This window comes from Aptenodytes patagonicus, chromosome 6 (genome assembly GCF_965638725.1).
Source record: "Aptenodytes patagonicus chromosome 6, bAptPat1.pri.cur, whole genome shotgun sequence".
NCBI lineage: Eukaryota > Metazoa > Chordata > Aves > Sphenisciformes > Spheniscidae > Aptenodytes > Aptenodytes patagonicus.
The window spans coordinates 17,234,255-17,246,958 of NC_134954.1; positions in this window are offsets into that span (position 1 = coordinate 17,234,255).

Sequence of the window (12,704 nt, forward strand, 5' to 3'; positions counted from 1 at the left end):
CATTCCTACTACCCTTACCTGCCTAGCTCTGCGAATAGACATATGTTTGCCCCTGCCATGCTTAGCATATGCCAAATCATTACATGTGTCAGAGGCACTGCCAAGTGGTACAGTAATGCACGCAAGGAAAATCCTGCGATTTCCAAGGTTATATAGAAGGGGAAAAAAATACCAGTTTCTTCACCTCAGGTGCAAAATTGGACTTCACATGTGTGATGGACTGAATAACGCTTCATCACAAGAGCCAATTTTCTTCCAACTCCCCTGCAGCTCTTAAAACATAGATCTTAGTTTTGTACCTGATTTGCTAAATGGCTTTCCTCTCTATTGTGCTTTTAAAAAAATAAAAAGGAATGATAAATACATAATTTCATGATTTATTGTGCTCAATGGAAGCTAGATATTTTAGGAGGGAGTACTGTTTCTCACTAAGAAATATATACAGATATAAAAATAATAAAAAAACCAAACTATGTCAACTCCCCCCCTTCCACAAGGAGAGAAGGGGTATAATTTCCTCAGGGAAAACAAAAGTCAGAAGAAAAAGCTAAGTAGCTATTAATATGGAAATCATCTAAAAACCCCAAGCCTTGTAACACGTAGCAAACAAAAAGCCCGAGGACAGTTCTATCTCATGTATCTTAAATTTTAGTACTAACTGTAGCAAAAACGAGAGGTAAAAAAATAGAACAAAATATATATACAGTGTAAGCCTTGAATCGATAAAGTAATTAAGATCATAAGTATTCTAAGAAAGTCAACACTTAGATATTTTTCCTATTGTGTAGGACTTTGTTAGAAAGGTATATGACTTTTTTTTAAAAGAGGGCCCCCTCCAGTACTGGATTCCTTTTTTGGACTCATTATATTGCTTTGCTGCATGAAAAGTAAGACGAGCAAGTATGGCTCCTTGGCTGCACTTCTGTTAACTTTCCCGGTTTGCCCCCTACTTCAAGACACATCCATTCAGGAGTATCTGTAAAATAACCATATAAGTGCTTTCTACCTTCCCCTTCAGATGATCAAACACTCACCTCCGCTCTGGGGAGGGATCTTCTTCCCTGACTGAAGATATTATGGGTCTCTCAATCTTCTAAGCCTTTCCTCCAAACGTGCTTTGCAGCTGTAGGAGATCAGGGCCCCAGAGCTGCAGCCCCTCCTCTGCCATCTGCCCACCTCTTCCCTTCTCACCACGCATCTCTGGTTTTGCCCCCTCTTTCTGGAAGCTTCTTTCCAGCAGAGACTCCTGGGGGGCTGGCACAGCCCTCCTTCTGGCTGTCAGGCTACAACCCCTGACACTCACTAGGACTAAACCAAGCCAGTCCCACTTTGGTTCCTATATGTAATTCATGAGCCCCTAGTCAAGATCCCAAATACAAAACACTCGGCTGCGATTACCTGACAGGAACCTGCATCACTTGGGCTCAGCCTGGTTTTGGGCTCTCAAATTCAAAACACCTGGCCATGAGGGCAGGAGAGGAACCCCATCGCTGGGACTGACCTGGGGCTTGAGCCCATGAGGGGTGACTGAAGCATCAGCTGGGTACCATACTCCTTAGCATCCTGCCGGGCCGTGGTGCCTCGTAGCCTCAGGTCTGAAGAAAAAACCCGAGGAGCCTTTTGCAGAAATCCCAGCAGAAGCACAGCAAGGCTGGACCGCAGCAGCACCAGTGATTTAGGTGGCTGTTTTATTAATTCTTGTCATGACTGATATACAGCACTCATCTTCATCAAACATCTAGGATAGGTTCTTTTGCAGAAAAGGGCTCTGTGTTTGATGGTACAACAGTAGCTGTGCAATTACCCCTGGTAACGTCCAGTCCTCTCTGAAGCCACATCCAAAGTTCGTGATGCTACTTTCTCATTGTCTATGAAATGCAGGTTAGAGTTTATGTTATGAAAATCTGAGAAGTTTAGGTGCATCTGGACAAGGCAGTGGAGAAAAGAAATAGCCTAGAGTTAAGATTGTGGACGTGGAAGCTAGAAATTAGCCAGGAGGTTTTAATTTCTTAGATATGAATATCATCACAGAAATTTTATTTGTGGAATTCAGTGCCATGGGATAAAAGTTGGTTTTAGAAATGCTTGATAGCTAATGCAAAACTGACCACTCGCAGGAGAAATCATGAACTAATTTGAAGAAAGGTGCTTGATTTATTTGCCTTTGCTCTGTTTTTGTTTAATATTGTGGAAGCCTAAAAGTATCTGATTAGAAAAATAAAGCTGAGCCAAAGATATAAGACAGGCCAAGTAAAGGTCCCCCACTGCTTTCAGCATGTTACAAAATACATGATACCTTTTATAATAATGCGGCAAGAATAAATCAGCCTTTAATGTTCGAGAGGAGACAGTATTACTCGTTCTGGTGCTTTCTGCCTTTCAGAGGCGGGTGTGCTCCGAAATATTGTCACTTTTGTTGCTTCCAGTATGTTAGCTTGAAAAAGAGATCACAGAAGTGAGATCAGGCCAAGACAAACATTTTACTGCCATTTTTTTCCCCTTATTACAGTTGCTTTCAGGTGACTGACAGTGTAAATTTTAGTACCTTATACCAGCCAGATGAAGTTTTTTACTGGGCTCAGTGTCCTTACAAGGTTCAGACTCTGACGACATCACATTTCATTTTTACCTATTGCCCAACTGCAGTGTCTTTTAATTGAAAAATAATCATTATTTGGATATATGTTGTGACACACTCTGTGGTTCACACTCTGGAAGAAGTCTCAGGAAATCACCACATCCCAAAGCAGCTTTGTAGACCCAAATCACAAGGTTTTATTCACACATATGCTCAGTGTGATGAGAAGAAAGACCTAAACCAGGTGTGGCTGTGCAGACCTGCGGTACAGCACCAGGGCTGGAAGCATGCTGGGACCAGCCCTGCGTTCCTGCCTCCAAGCCCCAGCCAGGCAGTCCTGGGTGTACCCGATGCTTTTGCCTTGTCCAGCTTCTTTATACGTGAATCTCACCCATAGAGAAATAGCGATTTTCTTTTTCCTTAATGCTGCCTACAAAGAGCTTCTCCATTTTTAGTTCATTAACAAATCTTTCCTGGGATCTATTAACATGTCACTACGGAATGCCTTTTTCTTCAAAGTTCAACACGGCTTAACTCTGTCTTAATCATATTGCTCTACTACACTTTATAGCCTGTGGCTTCAGGGAACCTTTGCCTTTTATTAGTACCCATATACAATCATGATGTCATTCCAAAAATCCAGTGCTGCTTTGGGTTGCATAAATTCTTACACTTTTGATTTACTTGGTGTACCTGCAGCTCTCCGAGAAGGAAGATGTGCAGGCAGGGCAGGGAATGAAATGTTACAGTACTGAGTTGTGCCAGCACATTGCTTTGCAAGGAGGAGCTGTACCTGACAGGAGATACAGTAATTTTTCCCTGCAATGATGCTCATCAACGTTAACAGTAATACTGGCTTGGTCAAATTCTTGGTACGATCAAGGTGAGTCATAACAGACAGTTGATGAGAGCTGACAGACTTTCATGCTTGCAGCTTTGCTGTGGGTGACTGTTTCTAGCTTGATAGTGCCCCATAAGGAAGATCTATCATGCCACAGTCTTGTCGGAGTCGCAGCATTTCTGGTTTGGCCCATCTAGAAGCTCTGCTGACTGCCTTGTGGGGGAAGGATGGAAGTACCTGTCTGTCACCCATTCTGGGTCATTTGCACCTCCAGGTGAGGAAAAAGAAGTCAGGGACTGAAAATCCTTCTTAGAAGTGCAGATTCGGATACATGTTTTATCTGTTGTTTGGGGTGGTATTTTGTGCTTTATAATGACGTTTGTGAGGGACGTAGGAAAGTTTCACTGTGCTAAATCTGTGGTCTCCATCTGATAAATCTCTTATTTATATCATTGACTTCATTCCTGGAGATGACAAAACTAAGATTACGCAATTGCATAAAAGTAGCTGCTGACAATTCTGTTGACTTTTCCAATTCCATTTCTACTGAGAAGCATATTTTAATGCAATTTAAGGTGCTATAGTCCTAGGACCATGGATTCACTAATTAAATGGAAACAAGGTCCAGCCTGCTATCTCTAAAATACAACAGATCCCATCATACCCACGTGCTTGCCTCCCCGCTGTTAAAGGGATTTGTCAATTGCAGGTACTTGTGTTCCATCCTAGCATCATGTCAAGGAATCTGAAAAATATCTCATCTGTCTTCTAATAAGACACCATCTGGCTTTTTTTAGAGTAGCATCCAAGTAGGCATTGTCTGGGTCTGCTTAGACATTTGTTGCCTTTTCCCGGTTTCTTTACAAGAGTTTTTTGATTTTTTTTCTAAGTCAGAGTTGCTGCAATGTGCTCTATGTGGTGCAAGCATTCAAAGGCATTGGGAACATGCAGCTTGTACCGAATGCAGCTGCCTGCCTGTGAAATGGTATTAGACATAGAGAATACAGTATATCGATTCTTTGGCATCTATATCAGCTTCCTGTTTGTTTCTGAGTATAATTTCAGTCCTAGTTTTTTACCTGGTTGGATCCTGAAAGGTTACTGCTTTTGTCTGTATGAATTGCCATAGCAACTGTGGTGCTGGAGCAAACAGTCATGAGCTTTAACAGCCTGGGGGTCAGCAGCAGAACACTCTTAATTTAGAGACCTTCATCTCTAAAATCTGGGTTGTTTTAGCAGCTTGATTGGGCTATATTTTCTGTACTTCAGCATGACTCACTTTGTGATCTGTGGGCTATAGAATCCTGATTTCCGCATGGCAGGGAGGGAAGAGATGTGAGTTTGTGTTTGTTTATTGAGGAAGGATTATATTCTTTGTCCTTTGAATAAACACCATATTTAAAAAGTCTAGAATGAAACTCAAAGTATATATTGGCTTGCATGTATATCTTGATGTAAAGGCTATGTTCTTGTACTTTATTGCAAGACGACTAAGGCTCAAGTCCGAGGCCAAGATGAGACATTGAGCACTATGACATCGCATTGGCTTATGCTAAAAGTGAATTTGGCCTGTTGCGCTGTGCCTTAGGTGCCTTAGTGCCTCAGCCTTAGCAGTGCTAAGGGGCTGTCCTTTGCAGCTCTGTAATCTTTCACATCAGCTGCAGAGGCAGTGTTTTCCTGTTGTTGTTCTCACGTCTTTGTTTCTCGTTCCCATGGCCTTGCACCTGCAAACCCCAATAATGTTATACAGCAGGTTCTCATGGGAAGCCATTACCACTGGTGTGAAAATCAGCCCTTTCCCCCAACCTTTTCATACCTAATTTTGTAGATGTTAGTTTATATTAGAGACAACTGAAACATAGCCCGCAACAAAGCAGTATTTGTATACTAAACACTATTAGTATTTTAAATACTAAAATACTATCCAATAATACATGTGCACAGAAGGTTAACGACCAATGTGCAACACCTCCCTCTAACTACCATACTCAGCTGTAATCATGCCACAAAGAGGAACGTCCAAGGGGGAGTTTAGGTTGATCCCATTGAAAAAAACATATAATAAACAGTGGAAAAACATGCCAAAACCCATCATCGTCTTCCTTTTCAAACTCACCATTGCTGCACTGGAGAGAGCCCCGAGAGCACACTTATCTGGGGACCCCACCACTGCTCTTCCCAGCTGCCCACAAAGGATTTTTCCCTTTTCCTTCTGTGTGTTCTCAGCTGCAGACCCCGCTAATAATATTCTGTGCATGAGAGGCTGTCTCAACATCCTGCGTGCAACAGCCCCAGCAGTGTGAATCTATGTGCCTGAAACCATGAAGGTGGGGAAAGTCACAAATGGTAGTATGGCAGATAAACCACATGGCATTTTGCTGTTTGTTAGTGGGTCTGCCTCACCCTTCAGCTGGTAGAGCAGAAAGCAGTGGCTACTCGTATTTTATCTCACAAACACCTTGCCTTAAGTAACATAGAATTTAAATATAGATATGACAGATACACAGTTGGTCATTTGACCAGTGGTCACACATATCTACCAGCCATAGCAGTTTTACCTGCCTGCCATACTGCACATATTTTTATCAAAATTGGTGCAGCTGGGGATCTTCTCAATGGGAACAGCTGAGTGTTAAAGCCCGTGTTCTCCAGAGAAACAAAGGCATCCAAGACTGATGCCTTCAAATGCTGTAAGATGTTTCTGGTCACATTTTTTGGTGTTCTGTAACACTCTAACATGATTGTTTAGTGATAATGCTGACCTAGCTGATGAAATCACGCAAATCATCAAAGTGTATTCTGCAGTTTGCAGGGGGCTTGCATTTTTGTCTTCTGGGTAAATCTTTTCCAATCTGATTGCTCTATGACTGCATTCCATGTGTATTATCAGGACTTTGGGATTTAACCAAGACTGACTACGCAGCTGACAAACAAACAGCTGCATCCATCCCCAGAAGTTTGAAGCCAAGCTTCCCAAGTAGTCTTTGTGAGTACCAGACGCAGACATCTGCCCACTCACCTTTTGACAGGTATGGCTTTATGTGACAGTTTCTGTGAAATTAAATATTATTGAAAATACTGCTTTACCCTTCACCTGCTTCATTTTTACCATTGAGAGAGTTTTTAACAGGAGGGGACATTCCCATGTTCTTCAGATGAATGATGGCTACCTACCTTCTTCCTAGAACAGAAAACATCAAACAGTTGCAAAGGGAACTGAAATGACCCCAAAAAAGCAACTTTATGTGTATCTGGAACATCCAGAGGTGCACTGAGCTCTTCACTCACATTACATTTCCTTGACTAATATTACTTGCATGTAGAGGGATGAGTTAAACCCCAGAGAAATCACTCAACTTTAGCCTTTGGGGCAATCCCCCCCTGCATTTCTCCTTACTTAGAAAGTTTCAAAAGCAGCTATTTTCACAACCCATGTGTTAAAAAAGTAGGATGCTGTGATACAGCGAGCAGAGCTATGGCTCCCTGGCCAGGTGGCTCTGTCAGAAACAGATCTAGGTCTCCTGTGCGAGAAGCATGGAATGGGGGAGGAAAAAGGAGAGAAGTCTAAGACAATTGTAGTTTTACAGTCTCCTTTTTCAGCTTGCAAACTGGAGATAAGAGCAGACAAGCTTTATGACGGTGTGGAGAAATCAATACATTTTTATTGATTCTTGTAGCTGCAGAACTCTCACCTAGCACAAGTACAGGGGTCAGAGTATGAGTACATGACTGTCCTGCTACACTACAAGTGTGCTCCTCAGAAATTGTGCTATTTGATTCACCAAGGTTGAAGTCTGCTCCATTACATGACTGCAACAACAGCAGCGGACCCAGGATCCCCTCTCAGTGGGGGAAGTTAGGTGCGGCAAATTATCCACTGCACAGGCCAGAAACTACAACAAAGCTAGTGGCAGCTGCAGCTGAAGGCACAGCTTCACATGAGGAAAATACTTTCTTTACAAAAGACTATTTTCAAACAATAACACAGAGCCTATTGAAACAATGCATGTTATTCCAAAAGAAAGACGTCCACAAAGTTGCATGTGAAGAATGACACAGAAGTAGAAACATCAAAACAAAACAACTGGGAAGACTAGCTAAGAAGTGGCATAGTCAAAACAGAATGAAATTAAGAACTTGGAACAAGCATCTAGTTTTGAAACAAAAGGAACTGGAAACAAAAAAACCCAGTCAAAATTAAATGAAAATGAAATTAATGAAAACTTGAGTATGAAAAATAATTGAAGCAGACTTGTAAGGTTTACATGTAGTTTACATTTTTGTAAATCCTCTGAAAACATCAGTGAGAGTCTTTCAAAATTGTTTCAAATTTGCAGAAACATTCATTTCCTTAATTGGCATTTTCAACTTCTGTTGGAAGATTTCTGACCTGCTTCGACCCTACTGAAAAGCCGTTCATTAGCGAAGTGTGAGGTTCTGTTGCCATTTTCCGTTGCTGCGAAGCTGTCAAAATGGTGTAAAACTTACTGGAAGATCCTTTTAATATTATGGCCTACCTTTGCAGGTGACAGTTTATAGTTGATTTGATTGTGCAGTGATGGACCTGGCCTTTGTGTCGTGTCTTTCATTCCCCGGTTTCTTCAGCAGAGTCCATTATCACTTGTTCCAAATTTCTTCAACTCTTCTCTTTGACTTTGTGTTACTTTCCACTTCATTCCCAGATGGCACTGCCTAACACTCTACACCTGCTTTTGATGTCACCAAATAGAGACAATGACTATAAAGTTATTTCCCTTTACAAGTCAAACCTGGAAGGTCTCTCTCTTGTTCATTCTATTTCCATTGCCAGTGTAAGTGTCCTTGTTGTTTTTCCCACTAGTGAAGAAAGGGCAAATGTCATATTCACTGAAGCAAAGACTTTGCTTTGAAGCAGTATTGATTTTTCCTTTTCCCTTCTGAAGCTTTGCCAGGCTCCATAAAAGCATGTCTCTTGTTCAGAAACTCTTTGGACTGAGAGACAACAGGGGCAGCAGAACCAGCAGGGCACAGTGGGAAGTTAGGGCATCTGGTGGGGAATGACAATTATGACAGCAGCTAGAAAAAGAAAGAGGTCATTTTATTTTTAACCGTACTGTGAGAACAATTGTGGATCAGAACAAAGCCAAATGGGAAACACAGCTTTAATTCCAACTTATGATTCCTCCTTGTCTAAACCTGACTATGAACACTTTTCTAGGGTTCAGCTGTTGGCAGCAAGACACTGAGACCACCAGAAGCAACAGCTTGGCTAGAGGCTTAACCACAAAGGTGACAACAGCATGACTTTCTGGTACAATGCTATAAAGATACCAGCCTTACACTGCACTATATTGGAGCAGCAGCATCATATGGACCTGCAGAGAACAACTTCTGAATGAAGGTCCAGTGCTACGACAGGACTCCTGTTTAAGAGATCTGAATTGCTTTGTTTAGAGCTAGCTTATGCAATGCAGAAATAGCCAATAGCATTTATTAAGCTCACACATATTGCAAAGATAATGTCTCTCTCTTTCCCCAAAACGTCTCCATCTGTCACAGATTCCTTGAAGTCTATGACCACATACTCATATTTATCATCCGTGCACTGGAGAGTCTCTCATTCTTAATAAGAAGATGGGTGCTGGCTTTAAGCCTTATTCAAAGGTGGCGCCTCCCAACGCCTCCGACACTGTTTCATGGCATTTCGTTCATGCTGACTCAGAGGAAAGAATGTCACTTATTGAAACATCAATGCTACTTTTTGCCATGCTTCTGTATTTCTAGGAGCTGTCAGGCTGGGAGAGCTGGTCTTCCAAAGCTCATTAGATAAACAGCTGCTGCTGGAACTGCATGTAAAATTACAGCATCTGCCTTTTGCAGAGTAGGTCAAGTAATAATTATAGTAGGTTTTCCCACAGTTCTTGTTTTTTGTAAAATTAGTACCAACTACCAGGAATTAAATAACAACAATAAGAATTATTCCTAATGCTAGTGAGTGTGGTCTCACATTCACAAGAAGTAAATCAACCTAGTGCCCACCTCTTATTACCTTTTCATATTCAGTCCCATCTCCCAGTCACAAAGTTCTTTAAAACCTAAAAATCCATAAAATGGCTTCCAAATTCTCAGCTATTTTGAGAACTGTGAATATGTGACAGCTGGAAATGAGACTTTTTTTTTTAAACACCTGTGAAAAAAACCTGTTATCAACAGCAATGAGAGGGTTCTGTTGATTAAAGGATGTTTTCTGCTACTCATTTGTAAGGGAAGTGATTCATTAAGTGCTGTCTGAAAACCATCTTCATACTGAATAAAAGGAAAATGTTTTGTGGTCATTAGGGCTTACAGGAATAGCTTGAACATGCACCACCACTACCACCTCTGATGCTGACCTGCACTTTGCACATCAGCACTGCTCCAGCTGGCGATGACACTTGCCAATGCACTTCAGCCTCCCCCAGCACGGCCACCACTAGCTGCTGCTTTTTCTTCCCCCTACAACCAGCTGCACCTGTCAGTGCAATTTTACAGTCTCTTTCTCCAAGGATAGGAAGTATCTTAAAACTGTGACATCCTGCATAGGGAAAGAAAAGCATAACTGATACTGTTTGCCCCATCAGGACCCAAGCACAGCAAGTAATAAATACACAGAAGCTATTTCAGTGGCCTGGGTCAGCTTTGACTTTACACAGTTTCTTGCAATACATTTTGGGGCACATCACACTGTTGACTTCTGCACCGGTGTTACCCATCCAGTTCTCCGTGTACGTTTGTTTTCATTATTTGTGCCCCCTCCTGCTGTTTTTTCTGACAAGCTTGGGATCTGAAAGCTGCTTTCCCAGACCTTTAAGTAACAACCCATCATCAGCTGTACTGTGTATGGAAGGCTGCAGATTGAATTTGTTTTCACAAAAGGCACATCACAAGACCTGCCTAATCAGCAGTTACCTAGTTTGCTCACACCAGACAGAGTCAATTTACAGACCATGCCTGCTGTTGACCCTGCTGTCTGCTCTGGATTATTCCAGTCTGCCTCCACTTTCTAAAATTAAATGTTAGTATTTTTAATTGCAGGTTTTAACTCTTGCCTAATTGGGCACAAGCTCATGCTGTTACGGATCTCTCCACGGCAAGAAAGAGGGACCGCATGTAAAGCAGCTAGAGTGGGGTTGCTGGTAGTAACGAAATGGGTTTGTGCCATTCTGTCCTGTCCATCTTCCATAGATCATTGAATGGCAATGAAAAAGGTCATGTACCTCTGTCCCCTCGCTACCCCTGCCCAGTTCACATGCACCATCACGTTGCAGAGACTCCAGCTCTTGGAACATGATGCCTCATAGGACTGCCAGTTTAATTCAAAGCAACTCTGAGGTTGCCACTTGTTCATGTTGCAGCTGAATGAATTTGTAGATGTTGGAGAATATATCTTGTGGGTCGGCATCTCAGGCTTGCATATGGTAAATGGTGAGATTACAGATCGTTATATTTTATTGCTATTCTTTCTCTTTGTTGTTGAAGACGTGAAATAAAACTGGTTCATTCAGAATAATAACTGCAACATAATTTTGCAATAACTGTGAAAAATATAGGCTAACTTTCTATATATTACTTAAAGTATTACTTTATACGAAATTAGAATACAAAATACGAAAATTGATTTTTTTTTAAACCAAGAAACAAATGACTGGTGAAATTATTATAACATTTCCTTCTCCTTGAATTTTAATGAGACTTTTCTTTTTTCTATGCAACTATCTCTAGTTGATCCCATCTTAAAAATAATTTCACATTATGGGAGAAATGCAGCCTATCCTACGCAGTTTGCTATATAGGATGCCAAAGATTTCCAGTCTGCAAATTCCAAGGTCAGCTCTTTATAGTATGATCAGTTTTCTCTACCCATGACAAGGCACTGACCATAGCAACATAGACTCAGGATGAACATTCAGGAAACATAAGCTCAGCACCTACCTGAGGGATTATGGACTGATCACAGATTGCAGAAATGATGAGGCTGAAGAAGTAGCTACAGATGTGCTCTAGTTTGGAAACAAGCATCTGAATACTCCGACCGCTGTCACCTAGTGTGCAGCAAAAACACAGCGGGCCTGCTGTAACATCCGTGAGTTAAGGTCATCAGCAAGCCAACAGTTCAGATTAAAATTTTAGCCTCAGAAAATGTTTACTTGTTTTTTCTTAAGATTTTACCAAGATTTAATTTGCTGTTTCTATTTCCTTAGCACACAAGAGCATGGACCTAGATCCATTGCCATCATGATAGTGATAAAAACCTGAAATAAGCTCTTTGATTGCTCCCTACTGCTGCATTTCAGTCTGATGCCTGCGAATGCCATGTGGAAGGGTCCCTAGTGGATTCGGCTGGGCTATGGCCACTTATCCTTACCAGCCTGCAGAAAGAGTTGCTTTCCAGTGCCAGTGCTGCCTTTTGATAACCTTTCTTGATTTTCCAGAGAGACTTTCACACTACAGCTGGTGGAGCTATGGAGGCTGCAGTGTTTGTGGTCTAAAGATGAGTGATTGTTTTACAGTGTCATAACGCTTGTACAATACTGCTGTATTCCAGTATGACTTTCAATGACCAACTTAATGTGCATATGCTTAACAGTTTCATAACATCCTAGGGTTGTGCGGTCACTAACATCAACAAGGCAAAGACATTTTTAATCTCAAATGTTGAACTAGAACTTTCAAGATTTCTTGTTTCGTTAGCATATACCTACAAGAATGGACAGAGAAAAGAGCGTAGACATTAATGCGAATCTAGTTGCAGAAACTAACTATCTGAACCCCAGCAGGGAAATTCCTGCTGTCAGGGATGAAAGACATCTCCCACTTCCTAGAAATGCTCTTCATTAACTTTGTGAAAGCCGAACAAAGCTATTATGCAGGTAAGAATGCTGCACAAGCTCCTTACCTCTCCTCCTCAGAAAATGCCATGTATAATGCAAGACTGAAGCTAGGGACACATAAGTAAAAGTCACAGTATCAAAAAAGCTGCTTTTTGGCTGAACAGATGTGAACAAATGTAATCATACCAACCTTTAATCCAAACAATTCTACTGTAAACCAAAGTCTGCTATGTCTGGTATCTAGGTTAACTAGATGACAATGTCTTGGCAAATTCTTCAAATAAATAAAGAGTTCCTAGAAGTTATTGGAGTCAATGAGTTTCATGAATGCTCACAGCTGTTCTCTGAAATTCAGAATTTTCTAGCTTTGACCTCTGATCTGAAAAACCAGTTTTATAGAAGCCTTATAGATCAACAGGATGGACATGCACTTGAT